The 21,708-nt window shown below is 36.1% G+C and overlaps 1 pseudogene; it reads left to right on the forward strand.

Moving 5' to 3' along the window:
• The first annotated feature begins 2,254 nt into the window (after positions 1-2,254).
• On the forward strand, positions 2,255-21,413 carry LOC148543960 (uncharacterized; annotated as a pseudogene).
• Positions 21,414-21,708: the final 295 nt, after the last annotated feature.

Consider the following 21,708-nt stretch of genomic DNA (forward strand, 5'->3'; position numbering starts at 1 on the left):
TCTTATTCCAACTTTAATACAAAGTTCTGCCTCTGCTATTATTATTAGTGGCTGTCTTCCCATATGAAATCTGATCCAATAAATAAATACTATTAATTAATAACATCATCAGCCTTTGGTAAAATGTCAAGCACATAATAAATAAAAAGCTTAAAATATTACCTTTGATAAAATTTTGTGCAAATTTTCATTTAAACATCTCTTGTTAAGTTAGTAGCTACATTATCTTCAATAACATCTTTTTGCCAAATTTTCGTTGCAAGCAGGGGCGGAGCTTAGTTGAGACAATGGGACCATACCCCCTCTCCCCCCCTCCTCGCCCCAAAAAAATTTTTTATAAAAAAAATTAGTAGTACTTTTTCAAAAAATAAAAAATAGTTTAGTTGGCTCAAATACTTTATTATGACTTAAAGTACTCAGGTTCAATTCTCATCTCTTACTTTTATTGCACAATAGTTTTTAGTTTTAAACATTAAAAATATGTTAGTTTTGGAGTGAATTGGGTGGGCCTTTTTTGGCTTTCACAACACATCAAAAAGTTATCTAACAAAAAAAATATAAGAATAAAAAAAGATCATCCAACAATCAAATCAAATTATTATTGCACAATAGTTTTTAGTTTTAAACATTAAAAACATGTTGGATTTGGACTGAATTGGGTGGGCTTTTGTTGGCTTTCAAAACACATCAAAAAGTTATCTAACAAAAAAGGATAAGAATAAAAAAAGATCATCCAACAATCAAATCAAATCCAAAAAGTTATCTAACAAAAAAAGATAACAATGAAAAAAGATCATCTAACAAAATAAAAGATAAAAATTATCATTATAAAAGCACGCTGCTTTACTAGTAGCTTCTCTGTTCGCATTTCGCAACTCTCTATTCAACAAGCCACACTCCATCTACCTTTGAATTCAAACATGTTGGATTTCGACTGAACTGGATGGGCCTTTGTTGGCTTTCACAACACATCAAAAAGTTATCTAACAAAAAAAGATAAGAATAAAAAGAGATCATCTATCAAAGTAAAAGATAAAAATCATTATTATAAAAGCACGCCGCTTTACTAACAGCTTCTCTATTCGCATTTCGCAACTCTCTATTCAACAAGCCACACTCTCTCTACCGTTGAATTCAAATATAAAAAATTAAGTATTTTTTATTTATTTAATTTAATATTATTTTATATTTTACTGTTTATTTAATTTAATTTTTTATATGATAAAAAATATTAGAATATTCAATAAGTGTTGATATTATTGTATTTGTATAAATTGATAAAAAAATTCAATAAATATTATAAATTATTGAAAAGTTTAGTTCTGATTCAATTATTGAAGATTTTAAGTCACTAAAAATTCGAAGAGTACCATTATAAAATATTTTATATTTTTTATCTATAAAATTATTTATTATCTTATTAGTAACAAACTTAAAGAATAATTATATTTATAAATTTTATTTTAATATAAATGTTATTATTAAATTTTTATGTTAATTTTTTTGTTCCAAATTTTTTTTAAACTCCGCCATTGGTTGCAAGGCCAAGGAGTAAGGACAACATCACCAGAAGTGACGAAGTTCTAGTTCTCAAATATTTTCCGAGTCTAATTATCCATCAAAAAGTTTGTGTTAGTTTCTTCAAATGGTAATCGCTAGACCCATGCATGATTACTTGATTAATAAGTTTAGTGAGATTAACTAACTATGATGACTGAGAAGCTCACATACATAAGTAGATGGATTGTTATATGATGGAAATGGAAATTCCATGCATGATAGTGATAGAGGGTGCATACTCTGGAAGATATATTTACTTACATTGGAACAAGAATAAGAAGAGAATCCATATTTTTTCTTAATTTGATCAACTGTTCCTGACTTGCTCTTCTTGTTGATCTTCCTTTGCTGATGTTTTGTGAATGTTTCCCTTCATCTCTTTCAACTTACCTGCATTTGGATGCTCAATTAAACTAATTTAGCTAGTGTTCTGCATTCAATTGTCTTCATTTATATCTTACGAAGTAAAAGTTCTTAGAAATTCAAGAATATTGTTCGCTCACAAGTTTTAGCATTGATTATAGTTAGAATCTTGTTCGCTCACAAGTTTTAAAACAATCCCCTACCTCAAAAGTCGAAACCCTTAAAGGTTAACGAATCAAAAATCCCCTTTTTATTCTTAACTCGTGGCAGCAACCTCGTTGATTTCTAGGCAATATCAACAGCGACAATCAAGGTTCACAGCAACGAGTCAATGACGACTTATCACAAGGTACGAAGCAGCAGCAACTTCTGAACCAATCAGGCAGCAGCTTTGGCAGCTACCTCCTGTGACGACGGTTACCATAAGCTCCGATCCGATGGTGGATTTTCGATGACCAAAGACTTAACGACGCGGGGGCAGTGGATCCCAGTGAGGCAGCGTTGTTTTTCGGCGACAGAGGCGTGGTGGCGCGGCTGGTTTCTCCTCCAGTAGCAGTGGCTTCCACAACTAGAAAATTGATTATTATATATGGTTTTACAGATAGATTTGGTCTCTTTTACCGACGAATTTTTTGTTACCGATGAGATTACTGACGGATTTTGTCCCTCTATAAAAGCCTCGTCAGAAATTACTTACCGACGGATTTTTTTCCGTCGGTAATTTACCGACAAAATTTTTCCCGTTACCGACCGAATTTCCCTCGGTAATGGTCCCCCTCTTTTGCCAAAAAAAAAAAGATTTTTCGACAGATTTTCTATCGGTAATTTACCAACAGATTTTTTTTCCATTTCCGATAGATTTTCCGTCGGTAACTAGCGTCATTTCGCAGGTGGTGACAGCGACGAGCTTGGCTTCGATGGTGGCAGAAGCGGCAAGGACGGGCTCCTCCTCCTCCTCGTGCGTACAACAACAGCGACAAAGATCCCTTCAGTGGCGGCGTGTAGTTCTGACAGCGACATGGACCCCGCGAAGACGACGATGGACGCGACACGACAGCGAGGACCTCACGACCTTGATCGGGCACGGCGTGCGACGGTGACATGAACGCAGACGGCTTTCCTCTCTTTGGCTAAGCTCCCTCGTGTGGCTCCTCCTCCTCCTCTGAGCAACGTCGGCGGCAACGGTGGCAGTGACATCCACCGGTGTCGTCACCCTCTCCTTCTCTCCTTTCCTACGTGTTTCTCTCTTTCCCTCTCCCCCTTCGCGTTTCTTTCTTTCTCTTCTTTTGATTTATGAAGCAGCTGAGTGTTAGGTTTGGGGAAGGGGATGGCGGTGGGGTAAAGGGGTTAGGGTTAAGGTTTGATTTGGGACAAATTTGAAATTAGGGATTTTTGGATAAATTGGGGTTTGGTGATTTTAATTAAATTAGGGTATAGAGTATTTGACTTAAAATATAATTTAATTTCTTAAAATTACTTTAAAATATTATTTAATTATCAATATATTAATTGACTTTTAATCAAGTATTCTAATTTAAAATTAGAGATAATATAATTTATTTTCTTTGTTTATAAAATTAAAGTATTAAATTCAAAAATCTCAATTATTTAAACTAAATCATATAAAATTCTTATTCTTTTACAACTAATAAGCTTTATAATTTAAATATAGAAAATTATTCAATAATTATAAAATTAAGTAAAATTTCTAGTTTAATCACCAAAATTTGATTTAATTATTTTTAATAAAATAATTTTTGAAAATAAAATCTTTAACAAACAAATAAATAAATAAATTTGAAATAAGCTCATAATAAGATTTTTCTCAAAAGTTTGGGTCTTACACTGTCAACAGCATATATACAGATAGAAATACGACCAATCATCCCTCCTTTCACATACTCTATCACTCTGCCCACAAGGCAAAAACTTTACCTCTAACTGATGACCACTTTTAACCTAGTGCATATTGTTTAACTGTGACACTAACGACACAGTACTAAAAATTTGAAGCTCAACTCTTTACATCACAGTCAACCCAACTATAACGATCCCCCTCGTCAACAGTGGCTACCTTTTTCTTCCCCATTACTTCACAAAACTCAAAACTAGTAATGAAATACCAGACAACTACAAAGCAAACAAATCAAAGCTAACCTTTTTTACTCATGGTCTTCTTCTGACACGGAAACATTATACCTCCTTGAGAAAAAATAGTTCACAAGTTACTTGTTTTAATGGGAAGTTACTAAACCCACTAACGCATACTTTCTCTCTCCTCCCCACGAGCTCAAACGGTATTTTCCCACACCAAACGTTTAAAATTAAAATCTATTTTCAGCCCAACTTAATAACCCAAAAAAATCCAAACAAACATGTTGAACTTGGGGGCCACAAGTATGCTCCAAATAAAACATGCCTTGAGATACCGAGGATATAGCAACTCATAAGCTCAACCTATTTATTTGGCAAATTACAGGTTAAGCTTCGAGGCTGTAAACCAGTCCAATAACTTTGGTATCAAAATAGTGAAATAGAACATAACTCGGGCATAACAAATCTAGAGTGTAAAGCTCTAGAAGCTAATAATTCGAGATTAGTTCCACATGCGTAACCATATTCATTAATAATTTGAAATTTAAAACAAGTACGATAACCACCATCATTCCAAGAAAATAGTCGCCAAAAAGATCATAACAGTTAACGTTATCTAAAAATCTCACTGCCTATAAAGGGAGGAACAAAAGGAATAAGAAAGACAACTTAACATAAAGAAGAAGATATCGAAAAAAAACTTTGATCTTTTAAAAAACTTGACTGCCTTGAGTGTCGGAGTGCTTTCTGCAGGACCTCCGATGATTGAAGTTTCGCCGAGCAATTGGACTAGCAATGCCGGATAGTCAAGCGCTTAAGAAAAACCCAAGCTATATATCGGCTGGATCACTTATCTACACAGAAGAGTATGTAAGTTTACTAATAAGTAGGTTTTATGAAATCGTTGACAACGGTATATTATTTTATATGGTTACATATAATAAGTGACATATCATGTCAATTTTAGCTAGTTACAAAGTCAAAATTATCACAAAATTTAAAAAACTATGTCGTGCAGAAACTTATGTGACATTTTAAAGCACGTTTGTAACCCACAAGAAAAACTTAGTTGACTGCTTCTATAGATAAGGCTGAGCATCCTTGGCTCAGCATTATAGCACATAGGGCTTTGGTGCTACTACAGCGCTTCGCTAACCCGAAGCGCCACGCTAAGAGAATCAAGCTTCGCAAACGTCCGGCTATGTCTTGAACCTTTGCTCTAACCGTTCGCTTTCTTGATCCCACTTCCTCGCATATGCACTCGTCGAGCCAACTTTGCTGAGTATTTTGAGATTTCTATTCTTGCATTTGAGCGTTTAAACATTGCAAACAACTCATGTAAGTTGATGGTATACACCTTTATGAAAAATAAAAAGATGCTCTTCTAGTTGCAATTTTTTAATATGGGAATTAGAATATTGTGTTGATTACTTTTGCTATCTTTGAGGATACGATCGTTGATACTTGACACTTCTTTTTAGATTTTTTGCGACAAAATATTATTAGAAACGATGATGCGTGCGGGGATTATTTCTTATTGATATGACTCTATTAGGGTAATAATATAGCTCATAGTAATGGTATGTGAGAGCTTCCAAGAGGATTTCATCTATTTTACGGAAGGCACAATGCATCGAACCTCCTAGGGAGATTCAAGATACCATACTTGTAGAAATTTGTTGTCAACATTGGTATTCTTTTTTTTAAAATTAACAAAGAAAGTTGTTTTTCAGATTCTAATTGGTATATATTATTGTTCAATTAGTAGTGTCCAATATGATCACCAATGAATTATTTTATAGGCTATTTTAAGACAGAACAAGCATACAACATGCAATACCACGTATTACGAGAGGAAGGAGACCAAATTTGTTCAGCTCTCATGTAGAAGCCAAAATATGTTTGATATGAGTTAAAAAGTAGCAACATCTTTTCTAGGTTTTTGGTCGTCAACATGTCTTCATCTTCTAATTAGATATAGTGAACTAATAGTCCAAATTCTCATTTTGAAGCTTGTATAGAATAACCCTTCTTAAGTTATATATAATTTGAGAATTGGAGATTGTGATTACATATGTTAAAATATGTATTCATTTGACATCACTACAAGAAAGTACCGGAATAGCAACCGATTTTAGCGACCGATATAGAATTTTCAGGACCAAATCAAAATTGTTCGCCAAATCAGTCGCTAAATTATATTCAGCGACCGCTTTTAGCGACCAACAAAATTGGTCGCTAATAGCAACTGAATTAGCGACCGATAAATTTTAAATACAACCAAAATAAAAGCGGTCACTAAAATTGGTCGTTATTTTTTGATTTAGTGACCGATTTAGCAACCAAAATGGAAATAATGTCTTTGGAACTGTTGGTCACAAAAGCGGTCGCTATTTCTTATTTTAGCAACCAATTTTCCAACTGATAATGAAATAGGGTGAACAACTATTTGGTCACTAGTTCAGTTGCTAAATTACTGGTTGCTAAATCAGTTACTAATTGTTAATTTAGCGACTGATTTTAGTGACTAACATAATCATTCACTAATAGCTACCGAATTAGCGACTGATTTATTTTACACAGCTAGAATATAAATGATCGCTATTTTTAATTTAGCGACCGAATTAGCAACCATAACAAAGGAAGGAATGCCCTTGGGACTCTTGGCCACAAAATCGGTCGCTATTGTTTTATTTAGTGACCGATTTTGCAATCGATCTATAGGTAAATAGAATAACGTGGTTGGTTACTAATTCGGTCGCTAATGTTGTGGTCACTAAATTGGTTGCTAATTTTTAAATTAGCGACCGATTTTATAAACTAATTAGCCGCAAAAGCGGTTGCTAAGTTAGAAAAAAATATTATCTAAATTACCCTCACTAACCCTAACTTAACCACACCATTCTCATGTTCTCCAATTAGATACCATTGTTGTCTCCGAGCGCCATTGTCGTATTCTTCGCCGCCATCTTCTGCACGTGTCTCGCCACTGTCTCCTGAGGTCTTGGCACCATCTTCTTCTGTAGTCTCGGTGTCGTCGCTTACGTTGTTGAGATCTCAGCGTCATCTTTTGTCTTCTGATATCTCGGCGCCGTCTTCATCGTCTTCAAGCAGGTAACCTCCTAATCGCCAATTCCAATCCATTCTGTAGGGTTTGGTTTTTTTCCCCTCTAGTTAGGATTTTTTCCCCTCTGGTTAGGGCTTGTTGATCCATTGCTTTCTCTATCTTGATTCTTTCTTCCGTTGATTTTGGGAGATTAACTTGTTGAATTCGCTTGTTGATCCATTCTGTTTGCACATGAACAATTATCCCTGCTCCATTGTTCAATTTGAATATATTACTATAATCGTTGCTTGCATATCGACAATACAAATTGTACAATTATTCCAACTTTGACTAACATTTTCTCTGACATGCAAATCAATGATCTTTACTCCAAAAAATAAAAATAAGCTCTGATTTTTCACAGTTGATTATGTCCTTGTTATATATACGTGATTTTATTAAACACTCTTATTCCACTGTTCACATGGAGACATGTATATGTATTCATGTTATAGCACTAACCACACCTTTATTTATAAATTAATTTATAGATAGTTATTCTGTATTCTCATAGTTTAAAAAGAAAAAAACTGGTTTTGTATTACCAAGTGTAAATGCGGTGATGTCATTCCTCAGCTTGATGCCTATTTTCAAACTTGTCTGTGATGATTCGAACTGAAAAGTTGTTGCTTGCAAGATCATCATATTTTGCTTTATTTCAGTATTTTATTTTAAATTTAGGTGTAAAATGGTACATTAGGTAACTTTCAATTTATTTGACTTTTACTTGAAGGTCATTGAACACAAACCATATGACCAGAAGGTAGATGTTTTTAGTTTTGGAATAGCTCTTTGGGAGCTTTTAACAGGAGAAGTGAGTAATTTTGTGCTAGAAAAAAAATTGCTTGTAAGTTTTGTGGTGCACCACGGTATGATGCAAAAAATAGTGAATGGAAGACACAAGGAGATTCCTGTGAAAAGGATGCACTACATGCCTCTTATTCCTAAGTTAAAACGATTATATGCTTCTTTGAGTTCTGCTCCACATATGAGTTGGCAACATGCACAACAGAGGGAACCAGGAGTACTATGTCACCCATCGGACAGGGAAGCATGGAAGCAATTTGATCTCAAGCATTCAAACTTTGCAGCTGAACCAAGGAATGTAAGATTAGGTTTATGTGCCGATGGATTTTCCTCTATAGTCAATTAGCTACCCCTTACTCTTGTTGGCTTGTGATTGTGACTCTCTACGATCTTCCACCAAAACTATGCATGACCACACCATATATGTTCTTGACCTTAATAATTCTAGGACCCTATAATCCTAAGGGAAAAATAGACATTTATTTGCAACTGTTGATAGATGAGTTGAAACGGTTATGGAATGAAGGTGTCATTACATATGATAGATCCCAAAAGAAGAATTTTTTTATTAAAGCTGCACTCATGTGGACTATAAACTATTTTCCTGCATATGGCATGTTATCAAGTTGGAGCACTGCAGGTAAATTAGCATGTGCACGTTGTATGAATCAATCAATTGCTTTTACTTTAAAACATGGTGGTAAATGCTCTTGGTTTGATAGCTATCGTTGTAACACCCTAATATTTAAATACTTATGCTCGAGTCATAAGTCCATGATAATAAAGTGGTACGACTCTCAAGGTGGATTTCTAATACATAGTTATAAGTATAATTGAAAGGAATATTAATGAAGAAGCCTTAAAAGGAGTAAAAATAAAATCGCAAAATTGTAACACTCACGTATCGACAAAAAGAAGGTAAAGCGTAAACTGAGACGATATAAAGATAACTTCGTCGAGAAGAACAAGATAAAACAAAATATAGATAGGTTACACAAATAATTAGCCACTAGTCGCGACCCGCGAAAGTTTAGGCCGGCTAGGGTACAGTATAAAAGCAGTTTGACAACCATATCTCCTAATCTCTCCCAAAAGATACACAAGGGCCTCTATAGGCAAGGTTTCAAAAGGATTAAGTACATAGCATGAGTTCTTTAAAAACCTAAAGCAGAGAGAATCTAAGCAAAATATAAGAGATCTTAAGGTCTTTGCTGTTCTTCAGACAAACCACAGCTCACTGCTGAGCACCTGGACCTGCATCTGAAAAATAAGAGATATATACGAAATGAGAACCCCCGACCCATGGGTTTCCAGTATGGTAAAAGTGCCAAATAAATACAATGCATTGTAATAAAAACTCACTAAGCATCCCAAACTTCCCTCATTCATTAATTCATCTTAGGTTCTCTCTAATCCATGAATTAGGCAAATGTTCTAGGTGATACTAAGTCTAGTCAACTCCTCGTCTTTCCCTTCCTTCCAAACCTCTCATCACTCAATTCCAAATCAAACCATAGCCAGTAAACTTTGAACTCAGCATTCAAATATCAATTATCTCATTCTCTACCTGGAGCAAGTGAAATCACTTCACTGCGTCTACCCAGGGAGTTCAAATTATCTCATTTAGTAATCATCATTCATTATTCAATTATATCTTCGAACCATTTCAACAAGAACATCCCTCAACGTCAACCGACACCAGCATGAGGGACCTCTCAGTTGTACAACCACAAGCAATACAGACAAGTGATACACAATTAAGGTACAAGTAGAACAAGTAGCATATAATCAGGTAACATAGCATATATGATATAACAATTCAAAATAAATAGGCAAACCCAAACAAATCAAACATATGCAAATGATGTATGCCTGCCCTACGGCTGATGATATCATCTGTCGGTTACAAAGCCAACCCGACATGTCCTGGTAGCTAACCATTGGACAGTCCCTGCGAGCGCGCATCCCCAAGCTCAAAATCATAATCAATAAAAATAAAATATCCATGGGGGAGAGCTCATTCGGAAAGGTCTAAGTGTCCAGTCATATCTTACGATGCAGGGTCAACAGAATCTTGGATCTCAACCTAGAGCAAGTGGAGCCGACCCACTGCATCTACCTAAGGAAATCCGAAACTCAGATAGTTCCACAATTCTTAAATCAACCTCGACTGGAAGCAAGTGGGGCTAACCACTACATCTACCCTAGGAGTCTCAAACCAACCCCGGAGCAAGTGGATTAATGCTACTGCATCTACCCAGGCAGGTGTATCACAATCAGTATTATATTTAATATCAATCTCTTAATCGTTATCATTCTCATTTACAATCTCATAATCATAATCATTCTCTTTATCAGTCTCATAATCATCATCATTCTCATCAACAATCTCATCATCATCATCACTCTCGCTAACAATCTCATTATCATCATCATTTTCACGATTCATCATTAATTCTCCCCTCACTTCATCCCCAAGTTATTAACTTTCCTAGCTTCTTCTCATTACTAGGCATACTATTCTAATTCAGGACTAAAAGAATGGAACTAGGGGATTAGAAGTTTAAAATTTGGTTTTAAAAACACAAAACTCATATTTGTTGAAAACAAGGTCACCTCGACATTCCGCCCAAACACTCCAGCTATTCCACCCACAGAACTTACCAAGCTTAAATCACAGTCTTCTAAACTTATAACCAAAATTTCCCCCTTTTTATTCCTTTACTATTCCTGTAGACAAGATATATGACAGAGTACAATGGCGTTGTTTCATTCATGTAGCTTACCCCACCTAGTGGGACAAGGCTTTGTTATTGTTATTGTTGTTGTTGTTGTTGTTGTTATTCCTTTACTCTTCCCTCCCTTGATTCGATACCCTAAAACTGGTAAAAAGGTTTTAAGTAAGTGTTGCGGAAGTTTACAAGCTTGTTAGGAGGGTAAAATAGTTAAAAACAAAGTTTTCTTTGAAAGACAGGGCGGTGTGTGTACGCATAGGGTTGTGCGTACGCACGCCCAGAAGGAATTTCAAGAAGTGTGCATACGCACAGTAAATAAAAATTTTCATTCTGCTCATACGCACGATGTGTGCAAACGCCCTCAGCAGAGTGCACCTTCCCGCGTGTGCATGCACACAGCTTGCATAACTTCTTATGTTGTGTATGCGCACAAAGCATGCTAGCGCTCCCAACAGTGGACATATCCCTGTGTGTGCGTGCGCACAAGAGTGTGCGTACACGCGAGTTCAAAAATACACAGGGTGTGCGTACGCACACAAACCAGAAATCACAATTTCTGCAACATCACACAATTCAGATTTTGGACACCAACTTTCAACGATCATATCATTCTCATTTTTACCAAAAACACATTTTTGCCAATTTTCCAATGATTCACTAGTCTCAATCATTTTCCAACCAACAAAATGAACCCAGACCAACTCAAATTACCTATTCCCACACAACCAATTCCAATTCTACTCCTTTTACACATTCCACCTCAATTGTATCTATTCCACATTCTAAAAACCTCATTTTCCACTATTTCATTAATTAATCACATTATCATACATTGCATACCAACCCTTTATTCAATATCATACATTATCACACAATTCAATCATCTCTTACCGTCCTTACCTTTTTCCGGCCTCCGGCCCAAATTTATAATTCAATACATATTCCAGAAACCATTAATTATCATCCAATTCCTCAATTCCACAACATACTAAACACACTCATTCACACAATACTCATTCCAATTCATAAATTTACACATCATAATATCTATATACATCAATTCCAATCAAGACACACAATTCAAACCTATTCCTAGGAGCATCTAGCCTAGAAATTCATATCACACCATACGGTACTTAAATAAAACTTAAACCGTACCTTTTGAAAGTCAAATTTAAGCTCTCACTTGGAAGTTTCCACCAAAAGTTAGCTCCAAGCTCCACCAAACACTTTTATAAGCAAGATTCAAGTTCCAAAAGTGTACCCAATACTCTAATACACACATTACATACATACATCAACTTAGGGCTCACTAAATATCATAAATTACAAGGGTTAGAGGGCTCCTTATCTTAACCCACAAAATTGGTTGATGGAATTGATAAGCGGATAATTTATACGCTTTTTGGCATTCTTTTTACATAGTTTTTAGTATATTTTAGTTACTTTTTATTATATTTTTATTAGTTTTTATGCAAAAATTATATTTCTGGAATTTACTATGAGTTTGTGTATTTTTCTGTAATTTCAAGTATTTTCTGGCTGAAATTGAGGGACCTGAGCAAAAATTTGATTCAGAGGCTGAGAAAGGACTGCAGATGTTGTTGGATTCTGACATCCCTGCACTCAAACGCATTTTTATGGAGCTACAGAAGTCCAATTGGCGCATTCTTAATTGGGATGGAAAGCTAACACCTTGGACTTTCCATAAATATATAATAGTCCATACTTTGCCCGAGATTTGATGGCCCAAATTGCCATTCAACGCCAGCCAAAGACCCTTTTCTGGCGTAAAACGCCGGAACTGGCACCAGAACTGGAGTTAAACGCCCAAACTGGAATCCAAGCTGGTGTTTAACTCCAGAAAAGGCCTATGCACGTGTAAATCTCAATGCTCAACCCAAGCACACACCAAGTGGAATCCGGAAGTGGATTTCTGCACTCTCTGCACTTAGTTACTCAATTTCTATAATCCTTAGTAACAAGTTTAGTATAAATACTAGTCTTTCCTATTGTACTCGGGGACTTTTAGAATCTTATGCCATTTTTCACATTTGGAGGCTGGCCACACGGCCATACCAACACATTTTTCTCTTATGTATTTTCTACGGTAGAGTTTCTACACCTCATAGATTAAGGTGCAGAGCTCTGCTGTTCTTCATGAATTAATGCAAGTACTATTGTTTCACTTTAAATTCACGCTTACTTCTTCTCCAAGATAAATTCTCATACTTAATTCAGTTAAGTCAGAATGAAGGGGTGACCCGTGGCAATCACCCACTATCTTCGTTACTCGCTTAGCCAAGATCCGCGTGCCTGACAACCACAAGCGGTCTACATGATGTTCAACATAGTCATTGGACGACAGCCGGAGTATAGTCTCTTGGGTCTCTGATCCATGGATTTGACTTGCCTCTCCTGAAAACAGAGCATTCAAATCCGTGAGATTAGAACCTTCATGGTAGAGGCTAGAACCAATTGGCAGCATTCCTAAGATCCGGAAAGTCTAAACCTTGTCTGTGGTATTCCGAGTAGGATCTGGGACGGGATGACTGTGACGAGCTTCAAACTCACGAATGTTGGGCACAGTGACAGTGTGCAAAAGGATAGAAAGATCCTATTCCGACACAAGTGAGAACCGACAGATGATTAGCCGTGCGGTAGCTGTGCCTGGTATTTTTCATCCAAGACAAGAGATCTAACAGTTGATTAGCCGTACAGAAACCGTGTCAGGACCATTTTCACTGAGAGGATGGATGGTAGCCATTGACAACGGTGATCCACCAACATACAGCATGCCATGGAAGGGAGCACGCATGATTGGATGAAGACAATAGGAAAGCAGAGGTTCAGAAGCAACAAAGCATCTCCAAACACTTATCTGAAATTCCCACCAGTGAATTACATAAGTATCTTTATTTTAATTTACTTTTATTTATCTTTCAATTATCAAAAATCATAACCAATTTAATTCGCCTGACTAAGATTTACAAGATGACCATAACTTGCTTCAAGCCGGCAATCTCCGTGGGATCGACCCTTACTCGCGTAAGATTTTATTACTTGGACGACCCAGTGCACTTGCTGGTTAGTTGTACTAGAGCTGTGAAAAGTGTGATCACAATTCCGTGCACCAGAAATTCACCAATGGCTCATACTAGAGCACCCCTAAATAACCAAAATCACAAAATTACTCAAAACTCACAACTAAATTCAAATTCAAAGGGGAAAACAAAAACTGGGTAGAGTACAAAGAAATACTCACCATAATACCCAGATAGAATCGAAGAGGGTGAGAAGAGCGATGCGTGGCCACAAACAGCTCGTCGATTGAAGTTCTGTAGCTCAAGTTATGGTGGTTTAAAGTGGAGGATGAAGTTAGGGTTTTGCTCTCCCTTCTCTCTTCTCCTCTAACCGAACTCTCTCTCTCTCTCTCTCTCTCTCTCTCTCTCTCTCTCTCTCTCTCTCTCTCTCTCTCTCTCTCTCTCTCTCTCTTGATAAAATGAGCTGAAAGATCATGATGAATATATGTTTGGCTTGGGCCCGATCTAATCGGTTTAGCCCGTTGGCCCAACTTTGGGCCAAAACCTTTAAAATTAGAGTTTTAAATCGTATTTTAAATATTTCTATCTTTCCAAATTATAATTTCAAATTTTCTAACCTTATTCACTTATAATTAATTTTCTTAGTTACAGTACCAGATAGATCTCAGCCGATACTGTTGATTAAATTCCCAGTACGTATTTTTACGCAGAAAACTCTGTTTTTCGACTCAGAAAAATCCACTGAGTTCAAATATTATATTTAAATTATCAAATTTCGATTGATAAATTTTCTAACTATGTTCAGTCATATTTAATTTATTATTTAATTAATTACGGTTTGACTGGGTTTTACAATCGTCAATTTTTGCCCTTGGATCATCCATATCGAAGAAATAAGGTTTCATTCTTGAAAAATCGAGTTGTGACCACTCAAGCTCCAGTTAGATTGTTAGGCGAGGAGGTTTGGTGAAATGTTTGCAATCTTCCAAGAAGTACAGAAGGTGAATCTTGTTCATGTCTTGGTTTTGGTGTTTCTCATAGTTGGATCAAACGAAGTATATTTTGGGAGTTACCATATTGGAAAGACAATTTGTTAAGATATAATCTTGATGTGATGCACATTAAGAAAAATGTCTTTGATAATGTCTTTAATACAGTAATGGACATTAAAGACAAGACTAAAGACAATGTGAAGGCAAGAATGGATTTGAAGGAACTCTACCAACGGAAGGATTTAGAGTTGCAATTGTTACCAAATGAAAAATACATGAAACCCAAAGCAAAATTCACTCTCTCTCTCTATCTATGGAACAAAAAAGGGCAATTTATAAATGGGTTAGTGAGATTAAAATGCCAGATGGATGTGATTCTAATTTGCGTAATGTAACACCCTACCACACTGAGCTTTACCCTTAAGCCGTAAAACAGAGGTGGTGTGGTATTACGACCTTTAAAATAAAAATGTGTACATATAATAGCAGAAAGATTATAATATATTAGGAGCCTTGAAGAATAGAGGAAGTAAAAATCGCGAAAAAAAAAAGCGCAATGCTCAAGAGACGAGTTATCTTGCATACTAAGAAAGCTATAGCTATTAAGTATAAAGTAACCAAAAACAGGAACAGAGGGTCAAAGATACAAAGTAACAAGCTCCTAACTCAGCCCGCGAAGCCAAGATTGGCTGGAGAATATTTACACATACATATATACATATCCAAAACCCAAATGTACCTAAATAAAATCCTATCTCTCTATAAACCTCTAAGAGGATCAAAAAGAACAAGTTATGCGGAGAGAAAGCTAAGTACATATATATACATCACTGTACAACAAAATAACCCAGTAACCACTTCGCTTCAGAAGTCCAAACGCCTAACGAGACGCCACTCGACCTATATCTGAAAAACAACAACATAGTATGGAGTGAGAACCAGAGGTTCTCAGTATCGTATAGGTGCCATACACATAATATATAAGGCCCTGGGAATGCCAGAGGCAATCCTTGACGCCGACACTCAGATTATAGAACTTAAAGTATTAAACAGAAGCCATAAAAGGTGGTTTTCTAAGAGTATCTAAGTCTAACTTAACTTAATCTCAAAATCTAAGTCCCATACTGCCATTCCTCCAAACCTCCATCTCCGTCAGCATATCACAAACAAATAAACAGATAAAGGCAAGTACAAGAAGGTTACAAATACTACAGGTAACATATATACATTTAACATGGCAAGTACACTTAGGCACACCCAGTTAATGCACAAACAAGTAATTCAAGTAGTATGCATATGATATATGCTTGTTCTATGGCTGATGAGGCTCATCTGTCGGTTATCCAGCCAACCCAACAAGTCCAAAAACCTTAGCCTGTCCCTCGACGTGCATCCCCAAGAGTCTATGCATAGCTTTTTTCTCAAATAATCAACATTGCTCAATGGGGGTTAACATTCCCGGGAATTTATAAGTGCCCGGTCATCCTTACATCGTAGGGTCAACAGAGTATCGAGTTCTCAACTTCGTACACGTGGTGGCAAGCCACGGTACTTTACCCAGGGAATCTCATATCTCAAATCATTTAATCATTCAAGCCAAGTATCATACATGATCATACATTTGATTATCAAGTCAAGTATCATATATAATCATCCATAACATTTCATAATCAATTCATTACTTTTCAGCTTTACTTCACCTCCAAGTTATCCCTATTTCCTAACTTCATCTGATTATCAGGTTTAACACTATTATTAATGACTAAATGAATAAAAATATAGGTTTAGAAGTTTGAAATATAATTTAAAATGCTGAAAACCATGTTTGCTGAAATAGGAGCCACAGTGCGCATGGCTGACGCGTGCGCGTGGGAGTGTGAAACTGTAGCTCGCACGCGTGGGTCACGTGTACGCGTGGACATGCTTGCTGGCTTTTTCACGCGTACGTATGGGACCAATCGCGTATGCATCATCACAATTCCATGTCACACGTGTGCGTGGGCCACACGTACGCGTGGATGTACATTTTTCAAAAAAAAAATTAGTTCATAGAAAGCTGCAGAATTGAAGAAAAAAGCGAACAGTTTTGGTTCCAAATCTTTCAACACCTATAACTTCTTCGATTTAAATTATTTTTCACCCGTTCTTCAAATGGCATAAACTTCATGAACCCAATTTTCATTTTAAAACAAGTTGGAAGCAAATTGAGGGTCCGGAAGCCAAGTTATGCCTCGTCAAAATTCGGCCAAAAACCAACTTTTGCAAATTCTTCAAAACCTCATTTTCATTCAAGATTGTCATTCCATACTTTACCAAAGCTATCAATACCAACACAATATACCAACAACAATACTCAATAAAACTCTACATCATTTCATCAACCACCATTCAATAATATTACATAATTTCACATTTCAACAACTTCATCATACTTTCCTTCTAACATCCATATAGTAACAATCTGCACCACCTAAACAAATCACCAACCCAAACCAAACATGTTCATCAATCAAATAACTAAACATTAAATATACACCCGCATTCCAGCTTATCCTATGGTCATCTAGCCTAACTTTTCACAGAACTTTACATCTTAAATGCAAGAAACCTAAACTATACCTTGGCCGATTTCCACGTAGCGACCAAAGCAATTTAATTAAAACCAAGACAGCCCCTCAAAAGCTCAATATACTTTAGGCTCAGCTTCCTCCAAGTTCCAATATTCACAATTTCAAGCTCCAATTATTTATTCACAACCTAATACACATTTATAACACATATATACCCAATTTAATACTTAAATCTCAATTTAAATGAAATTAAAATAGAATTATGGTATCCTCACCTTACCCAAGCTTCACATAAGTAAGAGTGAACGTTTTTCTCAAGCTAATTGGATCCTAAAACATCAAAGAACAAAGAAATTCAATATCTCCACTTAATTTTCCAAAAATTGGGGAAGAAGTGGCTGAGAGCAGAAAAATGAGTTACCCATGAAATTATTCTGGTAGAAACGTAGAGCTTGACGCGGTGGTCGCGTGGCCGTAAACGGTGTGGCGATTGGAGCTCAGACGGAGAAGTTACGGCGAGTTGAAGGTTGCCGTAAGGGTTTCGGCGTTCCTTTCTCTCCTTGGAGCTATCAGCATCGTTCAGCTGAAATGAGGAAGAGAAGGGCTTGGGTTCATTTAATGGTTGGTCCGGTTGGGCTCACGGGCCCGGTTTGGGCCCAGTTCAATCGATTCGGCCCGTTCGGTCCAATCTTGGACCGATTTTTTCGAAATTAGTATCAAAATTCTCGTTTCGATGAGCTCTATCCTAATTTGATATAAAATTCACATTTCTAATCTTCTTTATTAAAAACTAATTTATTGACTAATTATCTACTAATTTAACGGGGTTTACATGTAGATGCATAAATATTCGAAAAAGGAAAAATGTTTGGGATGAAAAGCCATGACTGTCATGTCTTTATGGAAATTTTGTTGCCAATTGCCTTTTCCAATCTTCAACTCCAAATCTGGAAGCTGGTGCATACAAATTCTCATACTTTGTACAACTAAACCAGCAAGTGCACTGGGTCGTCCAAGTAATACCTGAGCGAGTCAGGGTCGATCCCACGAGGATTGTGGTTTGAAGCAAGTTATGGTTATCTTGTAGATCTTAGTTAAGTGAATAAAAGAGTTGTTGGATTTGCTTAAACGCATAAAGGAAGATAAACAGAACTTAACTAGGTTGATATGTTTGCAATGATAAGAGGATGGTTAAGGCTTGGAGGTGCTTTGTTCTTCATTCTGGATAACTCTGGTTTTACTGTCTTCTTCAATTGTAAATGATTTCTTTTATGGTAGGCTGTATGTGATCAACGCCGGTTGAGAGGTCGCCAATGCTCCTCCAGATCTGAACCCCAGGGTTAGTATGGATCCATTATGATTGAGGGTGAAGCTCTTGCAATTCATTCTCCTTAATGATCCTACTCAAAATACCACAGACAAGGTCGAATCTTCCAGATCAGAGAATGTTGTGCCTTTGGGTTCTAGCCTCTACCACAAAGACCCTAATCTCCCCATACCTCGGCTGAACTGATGTCTCAAGAAGTCCCCAACGAAGTCGTGGATTAGCCGTCTAAGAGATTATAATCAAGCTAGTGGTTCATCATTGTCCGGTGAAAGACGCACTCTAAACCCATGTAGAATGAGATAACCTTATTCCAGTTTAATGCATTCATAATGATGAGAATCAAGATACATCTTAGAATCGAGAATCAAACACGGATTGAAAAGAAATAGTAATACTTTTATTAATCCATAAAACTCAGCAGGGCTCCTCCCCTCAACCTAGGAGGTTTAGAAACTTTACTGATAGAAAGTACAATGTAAAATTTGAAATATGACCGGTCCTCCTTGATGAGAGGTGTAAAAAGTCTTTAAATACTAAACTAATGACTAAGGATTACATTAATAATGGTAGAACAGTCTTTTAGTGCTAAAATTCACTTCTGGGGCCCACTTGGTGAGTGTTTGGACTGAGATTGATTGAGATCCACATGCTAGGAGGCCTCTAGGGTGTTGAACGCTGGCTAGGGGGTCCTTTATGAGCGTTGGACGCTGGTCTCTTCTCCTTTGGGCGTTGGACGCCAGAATAGGGCAAGAGGCTGGCGTTGAATGCCAGTTTTGGGCCTTCAATTCTGAAGCAAAGTATAGACTATTATACATTGCTGGAAGGCTCTAGATGTTAGCTTTCCATAGCCGTCAAGAATACTCCATTTGGACTTCTGTAGCTCCAGAAAAGCTCTTTCGATTTCAAGGAGGTCAGATCCTGACAACATCTGCAGTGCTTTCTCTGCCTCTGAATCAGACTTTTGCTCCAGCTCCTCAATTTCAGCCAGAAATATCTGAAATTGCATAAAAACACACAAACTCAAAGTAGAACCCAAAAATGTGAATTTTGCACTAAAACCTCTGAAAATTTAATAAAACTTAAACAAAACATACTAAAAACTATATGAAAATGATGGCAAAAAGCATATAAAATATCCGCTCATCAGAAGCCTATAGATGAATTAAGCAAATTTTTCAAGGATTTGTGCTCCACAATTTTGTACGCAGATGACTTATTATTGATAGAGCAAAATATTATCACCACCACGTGTAAGTTAGAGCAAATTTTTCCTCTAGGATTTTTTAACTGCATGGAGCATTTGCCCATTCATCTTCCGTATGAAGCAAGAGTGGGAGACCCAGTCCAATATCGATGGATGTACCCATTTGAGAGGTATAACTTTAATTCAATGCTCTTAGTCATTTAATCTCAATCTTATGGTTGCCACTCTATGCTTACATGTTACGTTGCTTTAGGTACTTGAATAGATTAAAGCGAAAGGTTAAAAATAAATTACGTGTTGAAGGATCCATTTATGAGACATAGATGAGTCAAGAAACCTCTCATTTCTGCACTTATTATTTTGAGTCTCATGTACAATCAATGAGAACTAATGTGGGCCGGAATGATGACGGTGGAGCCATCAATATTCAATTTCCAACTTTATTAAAATTCAACAATCATGGACGCGCATCTAGGATAATTAAGAGCCGATACTTAGAGGATAAGGAGTTAGTTGCTGCACACTTACATGTTCTACTTAATTGTGAAGAAATCGGACAATACATTGAGTAAGATCACCAAATACTCAATTTTTATAGTTTAGTAATCTTATTTACGAGGTACTTATATATATGTATATTTATATGAAATTTAGATATTTTGTGAAAGATTTGAGAGGTGAAAATCCAAATATCAGCCAAGATGAAACCAACCGAAGAATAACATTAGAATTTCCAACTTGGTTTGAGAATTATGTAAGTTTCCTAGCATTTCTTGTTAAATATTTTCATTTAAGTAAGTTAGTTATTATTAGTTATTAACACTTTGGATCTTTTCTAGATTTATGATAGCAAAAATTCAGTAATGAATCAAAGTCTACACCACTTGGCATGGGGTCCTAGTAGAAAAGTGCACAGTTATTCTTGGTATATAGTAAATGGTTTTAAGTTTCACACAGAAAATTAGAGTGTTGGTAAAAAGACTTTCAATGCTAGAGGTTGTGTTAAAGGAGATGATGACGGCAATGAGGAGAGCTATTATTATGGAGTAATTAAAGAAATCATTGAGATTGAATACTCTGGATGTGAATTGAATAGATTAGTATTGTAAATGGTTTGATTGTACTCTTAATTGTGGAGTCAAGATTAATAAACAACTTGGCATTGTGGAGGTGTGTCATACTAAAAAATATTCAAGATACGATCCTTTCATATTTGCTCAAAATGCAATTCAAGTTTATTATGTCCCATATCTTGAAAAGATAAAAGAAAAGACCAATTGGTGTGTTGTTATCAGAACCAAATCAAGACGTACATTTGATGATCGGTATACACTAGAACATGCATTTCAAGATGAAACAATACCTGAAGAACCTGTAGGAAATGATGAACCATTAGGAAGTTTAAGAGCCGAGGATGGTGCATACGAAGAAGTTCAAGTGAATGAAGTAAATTTAGTTCACACAAATGATGGGGAGTTTGAGTTTGACAATGATTTTGAATATGACAGTGAAGATCGGATGGATACATTGCTTGATGATAATAAAAAAGATAACAATGATGATGAGAATCAAAACAATGTTGATAGTGATAGTGATAGTGATGATTATTAGTCTATCTCATTCAGGTGATTTTCCTTTAACATTTGTAAAAAGATAATAGTTGCTTATTATTAGGCTTATTACCAATAAATCACTAGTTATGTAGAATTAAATAGAAAATAGAAAATGCTGTCACTAGTTAAATATGTATATTGTTTTAACTGGAAACTACAAATACATAATCTATAAATAAACCAACGAAAACTAGTTATTTGAATTAATAATAAGAATTACTTTAATTTCATGCATGGTGGGACGTATATTATGTTTTATGGGGCGAACATAATAGCATTTACATGGAGGTGCT

The sequence above is a fragment of the Arachis ipaensis genome, chromosome B9, assembly GCF_059453495.1.
Source record: "Arachis ipaensis isolate K30076 ecotype BB chromosome B9, ASM5945349v1, whole genome shotgun sequence".
NCBI classification, from domain to species: Eukaryota; Viridiplantae; Streptophyta; class Magnoliopsida; order Fabales; family Fabaceae; genus Arachis; species Arachis ipaensis.